Consider the following 19,494-nt stretch of genomic DNA (forward strand, 5'->3'; position numbering starts at 1 on the left):
CTCAAGGCACTGATAAGCTCTTCCAGAGAAACTTCATTCAGATTCTTTGCAATCTTGAATGCAGTCACCATAGGACCCCATCTTCTGGGTAAGCTTCTGATGATCTTCTTTACATGATCAGCCTTGGTGTATCCCTTGTCAAGAACTCTCAATCCAGCAGTAAGAGTTTGAAATCTTGAAAACATCTTTTCAATGTCTTCATCATCCTCCATCTTGAAGGCTTCATACTTCTGGATTAAAGCTAGAGCTTTGGTCTCCTTGACTTGAGCGTTTCCTTCATGAGTCATTTTCAAGGACTCATATATGTCATAGGCCGTTTCCCTGTTAGATATCTTCTCATACTCAGCATGAGAGATAGCATTCAGCAAAACAGTTCTGCATTTATGATGATTCCTGAAAAGCTTTTTCTGATCATCATCCATTTCTTGCCTTGTCAGCTTTACGCCTCTGGCATTTACAGGATGTTTGTAACCATCCATCAGAAGATCCCATAGATCACCATCTAGACCCAGAAAGTAACTTTCCAGTTTATCTTTCCAGTATTCAAAGTTTTCACCATCAAATACCGGCGGTCTAGTATAACCATTGTTACCGTTGTATTGCTCAGCAGAGCCAGATGTAGATGCAGGTGTAGGTGTAGACTTTTCACTTTCATCAACCATCTTTTACTGAAGCGTTTTTCTCTTCCTGAATCTTTTCTAAACACGGTTAAGTGCTTGCACCTTAGAACCGGCGCTCTGATGCCAATTGAAGGATAGAAAAACACTTAGAAAGGGGGGTTTGAATAAGTGTAGCTTTAAAAACTTGACAGATAAAAATAAATTGCACAGTTATTTTTATCCTGGTTCGTTGTTAACTAAACTACTCCAGTCCACCCCCGCAGAGATGATTTACCTCAACTGAGGATTTAATCCACTAATCGCACGGATTACAATGGTTTTCCACTTAGTCCGCAACTAAGTCTTCCAGAGTCTTCTGATCACACACTGATCACTCCAGGAACAACTGCTTAGATACCCTCTAAGACTTTTCTAGAGTCTACTGATCAACACGATCACTCTAGTTACAATCTGCTTAGTTCACTCCTAAGACTTCCTAGAGTATTCTGATCAACACGATCACTCTAGTTCCTTACAACTTAATGTAATCAATTCAAGAGTTTACAAATGCTTCTTAAAAGCGATAATCACAACTGTGATATTTCTCTTAACGTTTAAGCTTGATCTCACTAATATATTACAAAAGCAATGTAGTGAGCTTTGATGAAGATGAAGATTCTGAGTTTAGATTTGAACAGCGTTTCAGCAAGTGTTTTTGAATAATCTTGTTCAGAATTGTTAACCTTGCTTCTCATCAGAACTTCATATTTATAGGCGTTGAGAAGATGACCGTTGAATGCATTTAATGCTTTGCGTGTTCCGTACAGCATCGCATTTAATGTTATACGCTTTTGTCAACTACCTCGAGCCTTGTTCACGCTGTGTCTACTGACGTAGCCTTTAATAGTTTTTAACGTTCCTTTTGTCAGTCAGCGTAGCTTGCCACTTGTACTTCCTTCTGATCTGATGTTTGTGAATACAACGTTTGAATATCATCAGAGTCAAACAGCTTGGTGCATAGCATCTTCTGATCTTCTGACCTTGAAGTGCTTCTGAGCGTGATACCATCTTCTGAGCTTCAGTGCTTCTGATCTCATGTTCTTCTGATGCTTCCATAGACCCATGTTCTGATTCTGCTTCGACCATCTTCTGATGTCTTGCCAGACCATGTTCTGATGTTGCATGCTGAACCCTTGAGACAAAGCTTCTGAGCGCTGAATTATGCGTACTCTTTATATATTTCCTGAAAGGGAAATTGCATTGGATTAGAGTACCATGTTATCTTAAGCAAAATTCATATTATTGTTATCATCAAAACTAAGATAATTGATCAGAACAAATCTTGTTCTAACAGAAATTACTGGGTTATGCTTGCGTAAATTTTGTCGAAATTGTAGATATTATAATATGTAAATAACATGATATTTTATATTAATTCATAGAATGCACTTTAATTTTTTATATTTTAAGTGCAAATGTTAATAAATAAATCTCATAGATTGATTGATTGATTTTATGTTTGAGTGATATTTATATTAAATCTTAGTAATTATTGAAATTGTAGATATTATAATATGTAAATAAGATAATATTTTAGATTAGATTAATTCATATAACTAAAGAATACTTTAGTTAGGTCAAATCAAGAAATTAAGTTTATCAATATATATAAAGTTAGTTTTATAAAATATTATTGATATTTATTTATTGTAAGGTCGAACAAAACAAAAAATAAAGATATAATATAATAAAATATTACAAATTAAAAATGCATACATAATTTTGAAATGTATAAGAAAATAGAATCAAAGAATAAAGAAAAAAAGAGTATTTTTTTTTTAGGTAAATAAAGAGTTTTGAAATTAAAAAACATAAATCATTTACCTATAAAAAAAATTAAATATCATAATCATCTTTAATTGATTGCAACTTTAATTTTTGATTTAATTTGATTGCTTTGATTTATTATTTTGATTTTTGATTTAATGTAACTTCTTATCCATAATAGTCCAAGCATTATGGTCGATTTGAACGTGATTTTAAAGAATAATTTGTTGAAATAATGAAGCAGCACACTTATTTTCTTGATATGGAAATAATTGGTATATTATTGCAAATTTTAATAAATAAATTTCATTGATTAATTGATTTTATGTTTGAGTGATATTTATATTAAATCTTAGTAATTATAAAAATTATAGATATTATAATATATAAATAACATAATATTGTATATTAATTCATAGAATTAAAGAATATTTTATTTAGATCAAATTAAAAAATTAAGTTTATATATATATATATATATATATATATATATATATATATATATATATATATATATATATATATATAAAATTTATAAAGTTAGTTTTATAAAATATTATTGATATTTATTTATTGTAAGGTCGAACAAAAAAAAAATAAATAAAGATATAATATAATAAAATATTACAAATTAAAAATATATACATAATTTTGAGATGTATAAGAAAATAGAATCAATGAATAAAGAAAAAAACAGTATATTTTTTTAGGTAAATAAAGAGTTTAGAATGAAAAGACATAAATCATTTACCTATAAAAAAGTTAAATATCATAATTACCTTTATTAATCATTGATTAATTGATTGCAACTTTTAATTTATAATTTAATGCATGTGATTGCAAATTTTGATTTCTTATTCTTTTAGTACTTACGATATGTATTTTTAAATTATTATATTTGAGAAAATATTGTACTTTTATATCTTACAAAATTATACTGTTTTTACAATATTGTATGATTTACCTAAAAAAAAAAATTTGAAAAAATATTGTACTTTTGTATGATTTACCTAAAATTATCTAATTTTGTAAAATATAACAGTTTTTTTTGATGACCCATACGTTAAAATCATTATGTTGGGAATAATTTAATTGATATAGAATCAATGCATTAAAATCATATCAATTACTTACCAATATCTTAACTGGTATAAAATAAATACGTTACAAATATATTTAGTACTCCAATTATATTGATGTTGTATCACCAAAAATTGAGTGAATCAAATTATCATTAATTATTAATAAAAATAATTTATCTCACTTGATTCCCTTCAAAATTATTTAATAGAAACTTTTCAAAATAATGAATTTATCAACATAATTTTGAAACCAAATTTCATATGGTTAGAAGATTTCTAACCTCTCATTTAACAAAAGAATAAATATTATTAGATACAGATTTTAATAAAGTGTTTTAGGCATATCATTGCTTTTATATATTGTAAGAATTTTTTTGATAAAATATGCATAATTATTATTATCAAAATAAAGTATATTTTCAAAATATTTAAAATACAACATGTGTCATCGTCATTCTCTGTATAGAAAAACTAACTATTGTTTTCTATTTTCACTTTAATAAGATTTCTTACTAATACTACTAAATTATTTAAAATATAAAATCTATATATATATATATATATATATATATATATATATATTAATGAAATTTTTTAGAGATTATTAAATAAAATAAATATATTAGATCTATTGACTTTTTTTAAAAAAAACATATTTAAAAATAACTATGGGTGTTAATAAGCATAAGTAATTGAATGAAACATAAGTATTGTATGAATAAATAGTAATAGAATGAAACATAAGTAATATATGAATAAATAATATCAAAATTATATGATATTTTTTATTAATCATACAATTTGTTTGTCATTTATAAAATTTAAAATTTTAACTGGACAAGTTCATCAATAATCAATATATATTTATCTATATATAATATAATTGAAATATTACCATTAAAATTTTATAGGGGTCAATTCTATCCAAATACAAAATAATACATTACGGATACACACGGATAATTATATGGTACGCGCATATGGTACTCATATTAACATATTTAATTAAATGTTGAATAATAACGAGAAAAAGTTTACAATTGATTTAAATAGTTTTATAAATAATTCCAAAACAAAAATATTTATATATAGGAATAATTAACTATTGATTCAAATATTTTTATCTATGGAATAATATATTTGATTTGTAAATTGAGTTTAATCAATTATATTAAATATTTATTATTAATTGTATTATATAATTTGATAGAATATTTCTTCATTATAATTTGTCAATTTAAGATTTTGTTATTATAAAATATTTTAATTATCCTCAAATATTTTTAAACAATGTTAAAATTAATTTATTTTTGTTTTAAAAATATCATCAAAATATTGAATATTAATAAAAACATGAAGTTATTGGTAAAAAAAATTGAATATTAATGGGAACATGTAGTTATCCATCAAAATATTGAATATGAATAGTTTTTTTCAATATTAATGGGTACATGAAGTTACTAATCAAAATATTGAATATTAAAGGCAATATTAAATTATTGGTCAAAATATTAAATGTATTGAATATTAACGGAAACATGAAGTTACTGATAAAAAAAATGGCATGTTAGCGAGAACATTAAATTACAGAGCAAAGTATATAATATTAACGGGAACATGAAGATATTGCTAAAAATATTGAATAATAACGTAAACATGGCGTTATTAATCAAACTATTGAATATTAACAGGAACAAATTTGGAATATTAACGGAAACACGAAGTTAGTTATCAAAAAAATCAATATTAACGGGAACATGAAGTTATTGATCAAAATATTGAATTTTAACGGGAACATGAAGTTACTGAATAAAATATTGAATATCAACGAGAACACGAAGTTACTGATCAAAATATTAAATATTAAGGGGAACATGAAGTTACTGGTCAAAATATTTAATATTAACGGGAAATGAAGTTTATTGATCAAAATATTGAATATTATTGGGAACACGGAGTTACTGATCAAAATATTGAATATTAACAGGAGCACGAAGTTATTGATTAAAATATTAAATATTAACGGGAGCACAAAGTTAATGATCAAAATTTTGAATATTATCGAAAACATTAAGTTACTGATCCAAATTTTAAAAATTAACGGGAACAAATTTTGAATATTAACGGGAACACAAAGTTACTGATCAAAATAATAAATGTTGGCGGGAACACGAAGTTATTAACAAAATATTGAATATTAACAGGAACACGAAGTTACTGATAAATTTTTGAATATTAACAGAAACATTAAGTTACTGATAAATTTTTTGAATATTAACGGAAACGAATTTGGAATATTAACGGGAACACGAACTTATTGATCAAAATAATGAATATTAATGGGAACAAGGAGTTACTGATCAAAATAATGAATATTAACAAGAACTTGAAGTTACTGATCAAAATATTGAAAATTAACGGGAATACGAAGTTACTTATCAAAATAATGAATATTAACGAGAACATGAAGCAACTGGTCAAAGTATTTTTCTATTAATTATGTATTTTGAATGAATCATTATTATAAATGGAGTTTGTAGTGGTTTCTCATTGACCTACAAGGGAGAGCTGATAGTTTGAGATTGGGTTGATAGTTTGTACTTATAATTGAGCCAAAATAATTAATTTTCTCCTTAGCTAGCAAAAAATAATCGATTCTCCTGAGCTGATAGTTTGAGATTGGGCTAATAGTTTGTAGTTTAATCAATTATATTAAATAATTATCACTAATTGAATTATATAATTTGATTGAATATTTCTTCATTATAATTTGTGAATTTGCGATTTTAAAACTTTTCCTTCATTATAATTTATCAAACAAAATATTACTATTTTTATAATTTTTTCAATTTTAACCAAAACTTAAACTTTTATTAATATCTTTTATTTTTCTCAATCACAATGCGCGAAAACGACGGGTGCCCGTGCGAACGCGCGGATAAGACACTAGTTATATTGAAAGTCAAGGTTCAAACAAACACAATAAATTCATAGATTTTCTCTATTTTGTGTTTTTTCCTCTATTTCCTCTACTTTATCACCCTTTCAAATTTATTTAATTTTTTTACTTCATCTATTCTATCACGCTCTTAAAAATTTACTTACTCCAAATATTCTAGAAGTCATTAAAATTGAAAGAAACAAGATATTCTGCGGTTATATTTCGTTATAAATTATATAACCACAATCATTTATTGTAGGCTTCAAACTATTTGTAAAAATATGAAACAAATAAGTTCATCAACATGAATTTATTGTACTTTAATTTTACATTCATAACAATCGTACTATAAATTTATATCAAAGTATGGTACTCATAAAGTAAATAAAAAATATAATAAAAAATAAAAAATAACACAAGCAAGAGAAGTAGTTGTAACAACTAAAAAATTACCAAACAAAAAACACTGAGCATATATTTAGACAAATCTATTTTATATTCCATTTTGATAATCTCTTTTGATCAATGCATATTTTCACTTAAAAATACACTACTAGATGTCAATCGAATAACTCTAATAAGTCCACCAATGCTGTTCTAAATTTGTTCTTTAGGGAATTAAGGTTTTCAACAATGTCATTCAAGTTATGTCAAAAAAAAAAAAACAATGTCATTCAAGAACAATGGTTGGACTTAGCTATTGGATTTCGGCCTCTAATAGTGTTTTTTAGTGGAAATATACATTATTCAAAAGAGAATATTAAAATGGAGTATAAAATAGATTTGTCTATGCTCAATGGTATTTGTATGGTAATTTCTTTAGTTGATGCAAATTCTTCCCTTGTTATGGTTATGTTTTATTTTTTACTTTATTTTTGAATTTTTACTTTAAGAATCATTCAATAAATTTGTAGTATATTGTAGTGAACTTAAAGTTAAAGAACAATAAAATTCCGATAAACTTTTTCGTTTCATGTTTATACAAATAGTTTGAAGCATGCAAGAAATTATAGTGCAAAAAATATTTGACTTTCCACACATAGCCTCTCTACACAATTGTTTTTTGAAATAGCCTCCAATACAACTGCTGCTCTTTTATTAATATCGTCTTGCACACCTGCACATACGACGCATAACATGATCTATCAAATTTTAGTAGTGGAATAAACGGATCAACATTACTATGCTCCTTTCACTATCAACACAGTGAAAAACAACAATTGAAATGCTAAAAAAAAGACCAAATCAATAAACAAATAAAAAAAGCTTAGAAAATAAGCATACCACCCATAATTATTTTAAGACCGAAATCGACATCAACATAAACAGTAGCATCAATAAACTATAATATCACCGATCCACCATACATAGATGTGGAGTCACTGTAAATTTCAAAACATTTCACACATCATTACATAGATGGAATAATAGCATTTGTTGCACCCTATTTTTATACCCAACAAGAATTACCACAAATTCAACATGGATCATCAATAATAATAGCTAATTGAATTAGTCATATTTGACTGATTCATACTTCGTTAGTTAATGTTATTTTGTTCCTAATTAATAGGTTAGTTTCTATCTAAACCATACTATTTTGATTCCAAATTAATAAACACTACTCCAGTCTTGGCTTATCATAATTCTATGACAAAATAATATATAAAGCTGTAATATAAAAATATGGAGGAAATTTAAATAATTTTCCTATAAAAAAAGCGCTATAAATTTTTTAATTCAAATTAGTTTAAAATATATCTAACATTATTTAAGATATATAAATTTAAAATTTGCAAATGATCTTATTAAAAAGACAGTAAAAATTTGTCTTAAATTTAAAAACATGTGTAATATTAATGATATAGAGGAGTAAGAGTTGACCATAATCAACGGAAGAGTAAGCAATAAAAAGGACAGTTGCTAATCGCGAGACCTTTCGACTAATTTATCGCATATTTTTGTGATTCCCGTTTATTTTGAAGTAAATAGTAGTAGTTTAGTTAACTAAGCTTTTGTTTTCTATTAATCACTTTTCTAGTTGATTTGTGTACAGGTTTTCTCTTTTAGGTGGAACTTGAGGCTTGAAAAGAGGAAAGATTTGCAAAGAATAAATTTCAAAGTCAGTCACAAGCGCGCGTCGCAAGCAAGTGCGCGCGCCGCGCGCTGAAAAGATATTTTTGAGTCAAATTCCAGGGGCTTGCGCGCGCCGCGAGCTAAGGAGCGCGCGATGCGCGCTTTAGAGCGGTTTGATCATTAATGAGGTGGGCGCGACGCGGGCAAGAGCGCGCAACGCGCACTGGACAGAACTTGATTTTTGTATAAATAGATCAGTTCTGTTTTTGAGAAGAGTTACACTATTTTGAGAGCTAAGAAACCCTAATACAACTGTAGCAACATAGAATAGAAGAATCGGAGCATTGATCGTCGAGAAATCACCGTTGATGCTTGCTATTCTTCATCCTTTCCTTCTTGTGCAAGCTACCATGTCTATGGATAGCTAAACCCTTTTGGTGTCAAGGCTTTGATGTAATCTTCCTTATCTTTTGTATGTTTTTCTTGTGAATATTGTGTATGAACAAGTTATTAATAAATATAGATGATCTAGTTTGTGTTCTCTTGAATTTCTATGGTTTAAATGTTTGTGAAATACAATATTTCAATCTTGATCTAACTCTATCATCTATCAAACATTAAGTCTAGACATGAAATTAATGGTTGATAATCACTTTGTATCGGTTTTTAAATGTTATTTGTATTGTTCAATTGGTGGAGAAATCGCTGGTTGGACAATACGGTAAATCTTGCTATAACGTTGCGGAAACGAACGATATAGACGAACGATACATGAAGTATTGATTGATAACGAATTCATACGCATGTTCGTAGGAAGACATACAATATTAGGTCGATTAAATCAAGTCTTGATACTTTTGTTTAAACTTAGAACTTTCCAAATTTTAATTAATCTTTGCTACTAAACTTGTGAATGATCTTTTACCAAACTAAACCCAAAGTAACTTTAACTCAAGACAATATAAATTATAGAACGGCGGTGATATCGCACCAATCCCTGTGGAAACGATAAACTAAAAGTATTCCAATATACTTTCAATGCTCAATTGGATGCTATGTTTCTATGTGAAATAATTGGAAATAGCATATCATTGTGTATCTCTTGTTATACCCCTGGTTTTCCGTCAATACTTAATCCAATTTGCATTATGTGTTAGACGATGTGCTTGTGTTGACACGAAATGTCTCGAGGACCCTCGGATACTCATCGGTAGAAGGATGTGATTACATAATTCTCAAGATAAGAGGATGCATGTTTACCCGACTTATGTGCTACCATAGTTCAGTTATTAATGTAATGGTTTAAGTAACGTGCATCCCCTAGTGGCAGTAGGCAATGCACATGAGCAAGTTTTCTAAATAATCTTAGTGAGTGGGTACTTTAAAAAGGAAAGGAAGCCTAAGGTAAAGGTCAATTGAAAAAGGAATGTCTTAGTTCGGATAACTCGATGCATTACCGAGATTGTTTGATCTCTCAAGTGGAGTCTCGATTCTTATGTCATGGCTAATTGGAAATTTGAACCGTAGGAGAGTAAGTCTTGAGGTAGGAAGGAGGGAACGTTTAAGTTATTCTCTAAGAGTACTAATCCCAAAAGTGAGATGTTAACTTCCCGATCAATTTAAGGGTAGTAAGACCCAAAAGTAGAAGCGATAAGAACTATCCTTGAGTCATTTCTCTGAGGGCTTTGTCCCAAAAGTGAGACCATATCCTCTAGCAGCGCATTGGTTATTCATAGAGTCGAATCAACCATGCCAAAACATGTAGCTCCTTGGTTCTCCTATCAAGGTTAAGCAAGAAATCGATTCCCTCTTATGAATGAAGCCGTGATGTGCTTCAAACTATGCTTTTGTATAAACCACGTAAGTATAGAAATGTTAGAAGAACTAGTATCTCTGTAGAGTTAAGTGGACTCATAAAATAGAAGAATCTACTGAGATTTAGTAATCTCATTCCAATTTTATTATTGTTTTTCGGTATGTTTTATAATGTGGAGTATTTGCGAGAATATCTAAAGGTTGAAGTTTTTGGTGTCTGAGGGATGTTTTTCGCTGTGTTCCTTCATTTATTTCATTTAGAACATCTGATATACTAAATCTTATTTATTATGTACCTTGATGTATTACAATTTTGAATGGCATTGAGTTAATGTTTATTTTAATGATTTACGTACTACTATTCTAGATAATATTACAAGGGGTGTTACATTAACCTTTTATTTTTCATAAATACATACTTCTATTATTTTGTAACTACGTAATAAATCTATTTATGTAACCTATATAGTACTTCTATAATTTAGTAACTATATAATAAATCTATTTATTTAATCAATATGACTCTATAATTTTGTAACTATATAATAAATCTATATCAACTCAGATTTTAAACTGTTTCTCTTTCTTTTTTTTTAACTTTCATGAAGTTCTGATTTTTTTTTTTTTTAATGAGCTAAGTAGAATATGAAGGCAGTTCTTGTGGGCTGCTCATATCTTAATCTTAATCTTAATATATATAAATGCAAGGTTGTCATGATGGCAACCCTAGCCACATGTCAACCTGATAACAACTCTAAGCATAAACCCTAATTTTGATTTTACTAATTTGACCTTATATTCTAATTTTAATTTTACCAATTTAACCCTACATTAAAAATAAATATAATAATAATAATTAAACCAATAATAGTAATATAAATAATAAGTAATATATATATATATATATATATATATATATATATATATATATATATATATATATATATATATATATATATATATAAGTAATATAATTTATACAATCCCCTAATTCTAACTTTTATTATTTGATATTATATTGAATATAACTAATAATAATAATAATAATAATTTTATAAATAATGTATAATAATATAATGTTTAACTAATAATAGTAAGAGATAATAATAATAATAATAATAATAATAATAATAATAATAATAATAATAATAAAAATAATAATAATCTCCTTAATATAAATCTAAGAATGTCATCATGACAACCCTAGACACAAACTTAATCCTAATGCTTATTATTTAATATATTATAGATTTAAAAATAAAAATAATTTTTTATAAGTTTATATTTTATTAATTTTGTTAAAAAAATTCAAACTATTGTTATAAATGATTAATAATATTTTAATTAAATTAAAAAATAAAATGATTGTATGTAATTTGTATGCAATTTGTAACAAAAAATTAAAAGTCCTTATTATTTAATTTATTTTAGATTTAAAATAAAAATAAATTTAATATAAGTTCATATTTTATTAATTTGAAAAAAAATCAAACTATTTTTATAAATGATTAATAATATTTTATTTAAATTATAAAATAAAATGGTTGTAAGTAATTTAGTTAATCATTGGTATACAAATGAAATTAAAAAAATTGAGTATTAAAAATCAATTTTTTTATATCTAAACCTTACTTATTTCATTCATTTTTTCAATCATTAATTAATTACTTTTATAAGAAGAACTAATTCTAATATTAGTAAAATTTTTATATTGTATCCAAATATTAAAAATCTTACTTATTCCATTTACTTTTTCGTTAATTAATTAATTAATATTATAATTTTTGAATTAATTATAATAAATATAATGACAATCAATCGTTATATATTATTCAAAAAAAAAATTAAATAATTGTTATTAATTTTATTTATAATATTGAGCATATATTTTTTTTAAACGGTGAAGTATAATCTAAATAAAACAAAAACGGTAGATTATAACAAATGTTACAATTATGAATTTTATTAAAACAAAATTCAACCATCATTAATTGATTCCCTCATATTAGAAATCTACGTCTGATCAGTTTTATAGTTACTCTTTTTCAACTTTTCCACACTAACTCCAAATTAATTTTCTTTATTACTAAATATATTTTGTTAAAACGGTGGAGTATTATTTCAAAAAAAAAAGGTGGAGTATCATTCATCAATCATATTTATATAATTATAATAATTCATATTTATATTAATTAATATTTTGTAACTTCCAAATATATATACATATATATTAATTCATATTTATATTAATATTTTTTATTCTTTATAAATATGTATTTCATTATCTCTGTTTGGTCATCTTATTACACACATATTTATATTTTGTCATCTCATATAGCTTCATGCTTATGTGTCATCCTTACAAAATTATACCAATTAATTAAACCTCATTTACCAAAATAATAATAATTAAAATAGTAATAATAATAATAATAATAATAAACATAATAATTATAACTATAACTAATATAATTAATTCTAAAATTTTAAATACTTATTTTGAATATATGTTAATCTTAATATATATAACTCCTATTATCATTGATATTATAAAATATATTTTATTTATTTTATAAATTAGTAATAATAAAAATAATATAGTATTCAGATATGAATATTTAAAATAACAATAATAATAATAAATATTCTATACAATTCTATATTCAGTTTCCTTGGAATGTTGGCAATCAAAGGAACAAATGACTTTAATTTGTTTTAATATTAATTTATTCTCAGTCAACTTATATAACTTTTAGAATATTTAGAATACATATATATTTAAGTTATATATAATTTTATAATATATTGATTTAAACATTGGGTTATATTTTTAAGATACACACTTTTAGAATTATTACTTCAATTATTATTATTATTATTATTTACATTTTATTAATTTGTTAAAAAAATTCAAAATATTATTATAAGTGATTAATAATATTTTATTTAAATTAAAAAAATTAAGTTGTTGTAATTAATTAAATTATGAGTATTAAAGCTACATATATTTAGTGAATATAATGTTGTTTTAATAGACCGTTTTGAATATCAATGCATAATTGAAATATAATCACCATTTAATTAATTCACCTCTCTATTAGAATCCTACGTTAACAAAACTGATACATTTATTTCATTAAAAAAAACTGATACATAGTACTCATATTTACGTTAACATTCATATAATATAATTTATATTTATATTACTTAATATTTTGTAACTTTCATATAGATATTAATTCATATTAATATTAATATTTTTATTATTCATTATAAATACCTCTTTTATTATCTCTCTTTGATCATCTCATCACACACGGGCCTCTCATCACACACGAAATTTTTTAAAATCAATGAATAGTGTTGTTTTGTTGTTTGTTTATATTTCTTCTACGATAACTCTAATATTTGAGATTTTGAGTGGCAAGATGTCAAAATTACTACCAATGGTTAGTATTGTAAACATATCATCAGTATATCATATTTTGTATTTTATTTTACATGATTAAATTTATGCTTTGTCATTATTTTGTTGTTATATGGATTACACCTGATCGCACAAATTCATGATCAATTGGGATAAAGTATTTCTTTGGTAAGAGTGAGGGCCTAAACCCGATAAAAAAACATTATACAACAATATGCCTCGGGGTAGCATGTCCCCTAAGATCAGCCTCATACGACTCTCTAACGTGCGGAAGACAATTCTCAAAAACTGTTAAAGAAGCATTAAAGATACGTCTCGACTAGCACACTGATTTACCTCCCGATAACAATGCAGAATATTAACCTTCCAATTCCTCTTCATCATATCTCAAATATACCTAATTAAAGGTAATTCTTTTTATCTATATTATGTATTTTTTTTTTTGGGTTTATTACTTTTATATTATGTATTTAAAATTAATAAAAATATATGAAAACTTTTATTAGTATTTATCGCTAATAATTACCTTTTAAAATGTAATTTAGGAAGTTATTGAAGGTGGTGATTCAAATTTCAAAGATGAAGTGGTTGTTGCTAATACTTGCCAGACTCCAACTAGCAACTCACTTGGAGAGCGAAAGCTATGAGTTTGGAATCTTTAGAAACAATTGATCTCGAAGGTGACAATGCATCCATCACTAAAGAGTCAAAATTGTTATGTTTGAAAATAAAAGAAACAAAATGATTCACTCTCTTTTCAATTTGATGATTGATACTCTTTTTGGATTTGTTTTACGTCTTTTTTATCTATGTAATAACAGTCAAATATTTTATTAATAAATAAAAGATATTAGCCATGATTTTTTATTAATAAATAATAAATATTAGCATGAATTTTACTTTATTTTCAATTATACACTTATAAATTTTCATTCATTTCCTTTTATTTGCAATTATGTATTAATATTTAAAACAACTCATTAAAGAAAAATCATATTCACTAAATATATCTGGCTTTAACACTCATAAAGTTTTTCTTTCTTTCAATTTATTACCAATTATTGTCTAAACTTTATTACAATTACTTGATTTTTGAAATTACTTCCATAATTAAAAAATAACTTTTATATAAATAATTTAAAATAGAGAATAATTAAAAATATAAATATTATTTTAATATATATTTATCATTTCTAAAATATAAGCTAAAAAATCTCCCTCTTCTATATTTCATATTTAAATTTAAATAATAAGTAAAAAAATTAATTTATATTATGAGTTAAATGTTAAACTCAATATAGTTCAGGTAGTCATATTTTGTAAAAAAAAAACTTACTTATTTTAATATATAAATGAAACCATAATAAATCTTCTAATAACCTACAAAATAATATTATAAATACTTTTTGTATTATTGTTTCACATTAAAAATTTAATAATATAATTGCAAAATACTTTAAATATCCTACAAGACAATTTTATATATAAATAAAAGTTAAATATCAACTATTATAAAAAAATGTAATTATAAAAAATGTAGTTTTGTTTCTAATATATCCGTGCTCCCCGTGCGGAGCACGGGTCGGCAATCTAGTCAAAATAAAATGTAAGGATTGATTGAAATCATGTGTATTTATCAAAGAATAAAGCAAGGTTGAGAGCGGAAGATTTAAATAATAATGCATTGATAAAAAGTTAGAGCTTAAACAACATAGACCAAGTGACTAAATCCGAGTTGTTAGAGTTGAAGACAACAATTGAAGGAGTTACACCATCGAAAGGCATCAAATTCTTTTCCTTTTGGGACATTAATGGTGAAAGTTGGTTCCCTAGTTAGAGTAGCTAGTCATAATTGATTATGAATGTTTAAAACCTGATTTTATCCTTTTTGATTAATCTCTATTAAAACTTTTAAATCTAAACATAATTCTTGCACACAAATTTGTTGTTCAAATCAACTTTCAAATTTAAAATATTAGGTTAATTGATACTTAAGTTATACATCGGCATGACTAAAGTAATTTCTCACAACACTAAGAGACAGAAATTGAGATGGTAGAGCAATATACTCAGAGTGCAAAGTTAGGTAGCATTGATTATTTATTACAATTAAGAACTGAAGAAGGAAAAAAATAGCATCATTTATATCTATTGTTGTTGTATATCAAATTTCTTATTACTTAACCAGACTAATGAAGAATAAACTATTGATCCTATGATTTAAATTTTTTCTCCTTTGATTAGATGAATTCATATTTAATTTTTATTATAATCAAGGATGGCTTTCACTACTAGAAATACACGTATTTCCTGCGGAATTACCTGCGGATTTTTATTAAATTTCCGCAGGAAACGTGTTTCCTGCGGATTTATGTCCCCAGCTAAAACCTTCGTGGGTAATATTTTTCGCAGGTAATTCCGCAGCTAAATCCGCAGGAAACAGTTCGCAGGTAAATCCGCAGCTAATTCCGCAGGTAAATTTGCAGGAAATGTCAATCCGCAGGTAAATCCGCAGGAAACTTCTTTCTAAAATTAAATAATTTTTTTATTTTAATTAACTTTTGAACCATTATAGCCGTCACTTTTCTTCTTTTTCCTTCCTCTCTCTCAAAGAGGGGTGATTTAGGATCAATTTTGATCCAAAATCACCCCTCCAAATCGTTTTTGTTTATCTATTTCTTAAATAAGTGATTTTCACACCTTTTCTTTTTGTCTTTTTTTGTGATTTCGTGGATCATCGTTTGTTTTGATTTCCCATTTTTCTGTGGTGTATTTTGATTTCTCGTCTTTGTGCGGGTATTTTGTTTTTCCGTTTTTGTGCGGTGTTCATTTGTTTCAGGTTGAAAGATTAATTTCGATCTAGTGCAGATTCAATCAATGACTTTGGTGCCGTCAACGCTACAGATCCGGAAGCATGAAAATTTCGGACATCTCGATACAGTCAATACATTAATATTTGTAGGCATATGCAATTTGCCGTTTTATGCTATTAACATGGATGTTGTGGATTTGTTCGCAGATTCATCCTTTTTGTTTTTGGCGATTTTGAATTTGTATTGCAACGATGTACTCTATTGATTTGAATGAATGAATATCATTTATTTTCAAAAAAAAAAAAAACTTTTGAACCATTATATATATTTAACTATAATATAAAATAAAACTATAATTTTCAATTTAAATTAAACTTGAATTCATAGAACATAATTGGTAAGAAGTACTTACATAGTCATTACTAAAAATGATTCAAAAAATCAAGTTCTTACTAATCATTTGTTTGACAAGTTAAAAAGATAATACAATCCAAAAACTAAGTCAAAATGAAAAAAAGTACAAATCAAAATTCATTACTAAGGTCTTCTTCATCTGTTTCATCGACGACATCTTCACTTGCGTGATCACTTTCATTAGTGGGTTGTGGTGAATTAATCAAAATCCCAATTTTTGGGATTTTTTCGGAAATGCACTTCCGAAGTCTGGAAAAATTTAGAAAAAAAAAATATTTCGGAAATACATTTCCGAAGCGGGGTAAAATGGGTTTTTCGCTGGGGGTGACCCCCATAGGGAGGTGGGTAAAGAAAAAATCAAGATTTAAATAATAATGCATTGATAAAAAGTTAGAGCTTAAACAACAGAGACCAAGTGACTAAATCCGAGTTGTTAGAGTTGAAGACAACAATTGAAGGAGTTACACCATCGAAAGGCATCAAATTCTTTTCCTTTTGGGACATTAATGGTGAAAGTTGGTTCCCTAGTTAGAGTAGCTAGTCATAATTGATTATGAATGTTTAAACCTGATTTTATCCTTTTTGATTAATCTCTAATAAAACTTTTAAATCTAAACATAATTCTTGCACACATATAAATTTGTTGTTCAAATCAACTTTCAAATTTAAAATATTCGGTTAATTGATACTTAAGTTATACATCGGCATGACTAAAGTAATTTCTCACAACACTAAGAGACAAAAATTGAGAGATGGTAGAGCAATATACTCAGAGTACAAAGTTAGGCAGCATTGATTATTTATTACAATTAAAAACTGAAAAAGGAAAAAAATAGCATCATTTATATTTATTGTTGTTGTATATCAAATTTCTTATTTACTTCTGAATACTTAACCAGACTAATGAAGAACAAACTATTGATCCTATGATTTAAAATTTTTCTCCTTTGATTAGATGAATTAATATTTAATTTTTATTATAATCAAGGACGACTTTATTGTTTATGAATACTTTGCTTACTGATTTGGTCGGATTATTACTTAAATTTAAAAAAGCTACTTGATTGACTTTGAGGTAGTGTCAAAAGTTATTATCCAAGTAATTTATATACCCTTTAACAATATATAGTATATAAACAAGTTTTATTATATACTTTTGCATTCTTTTTCTCTATTTTGTTTTTTTAATAAGTTTTTTTTCTCTATTTTGAGTTTTTTTTCTATTTCCTCTACTCTATTATCCATTAAATTTATTTAATTTTTTTTACTTCCTATACTCTATCACATCTCTTCACAGAAGATATTAAAATATCCAAATAGTTTTTGTAACTTTAAAAATTTGATTCTCTCAAGTTAACAAATAATGAAGTAGATTTCATTTATATTTATAAAACAAAAATTTCGTTATAAATTATATAACCATAATCATTTATGTTGGTTTCAAACTATTTGTAAAAATATGAAACAAATAAGTTCATCAACATGAATTTATTGTACTTTAATTTTACATTCATAACAATTGTAGTATAAATTTATATCAAACCATGAAACTCCTAAAGTAAATCAAAAATAAAATATAAAATAAAGAATAACACCAGCAAGAGAAGTAGTTGTCCAACTAAAAAAATTACCAAACAAAAAATACTGACCATAGACAGGTCCATTTTATGCTCCATTTTAATAATCAATGTATCTTTTCACTTGAATTTTAGTGAAAATATACATTATTCAAAAGAGAATATTAAAATGGAGCAAAAAACGAATATGTCTCGGCTCAATGTTATTTGTATGATAATTTCTTTAGTTGATACAAACTCTTCCCTTGTTAGGGTTATGTTTTATTTTTTACTTTACTTTTGTGTTTTTACTTTAAGATTAATTCAATAAATTTGTATTACATTGTAGTGAACCTAAAGTTAAATAATAATAAATTCCCATAAACTTGTTCGTTTCATGTTTATACAAATAGTTTGAAGCATGTAACCAAGCGTTTGGCCTCGAGTGGCAAACGAGCCTCAGCAAAGGACGATATTTGGGGAATACCGAGTTTGATTCCTGACACAAATAGCTTGGCCAGTGCACCTGCCTCCGTGGCATGAGCAGGAAGATCGAAAACCTGTGCGAAAGCAAAAAAAAAAAATAGTTTGAAGCATCTAAAATATTATCATGCAAAAAATATTAGACTTTCGACACAAAACCTCTATACAATTGTTTTTTGAAACACCATCCAATACAACTGTTGCTCTTTTAATAATATCGTCTGGCACACCTGCACAAACGAAGCTTAGAAAATAAGCATACCACCCATCCTCATAATAGCGACATCAACAAACTCTCAAATCAAATCAACAATAGATGTGAGTCACGTAAGAAAACATCTCCAAAACATTTCACACATCATTACATGGATGAAATATTAGCAATTGTTGCACCCTATTTTTATAGCCAACAGGAATTACACCGAATTCAATATGTATAATTAATAATAGCTAATTGAATT

Source organism: Vicia villosa, linkage group LG2 (assembly GCF_029867415.1).
Source record: "Vicia villosa cultivar HV-30 ecotype Madison, WI linkage group LG2, Vvil1.0, whole genome shotgun sequence".
Lineage (NCBI taxonomy): Eukaryota > Viridiplantae > Streptophyta > Magnoliopsida > Fabales > Fabaceae > Vicia > Vicia villosa.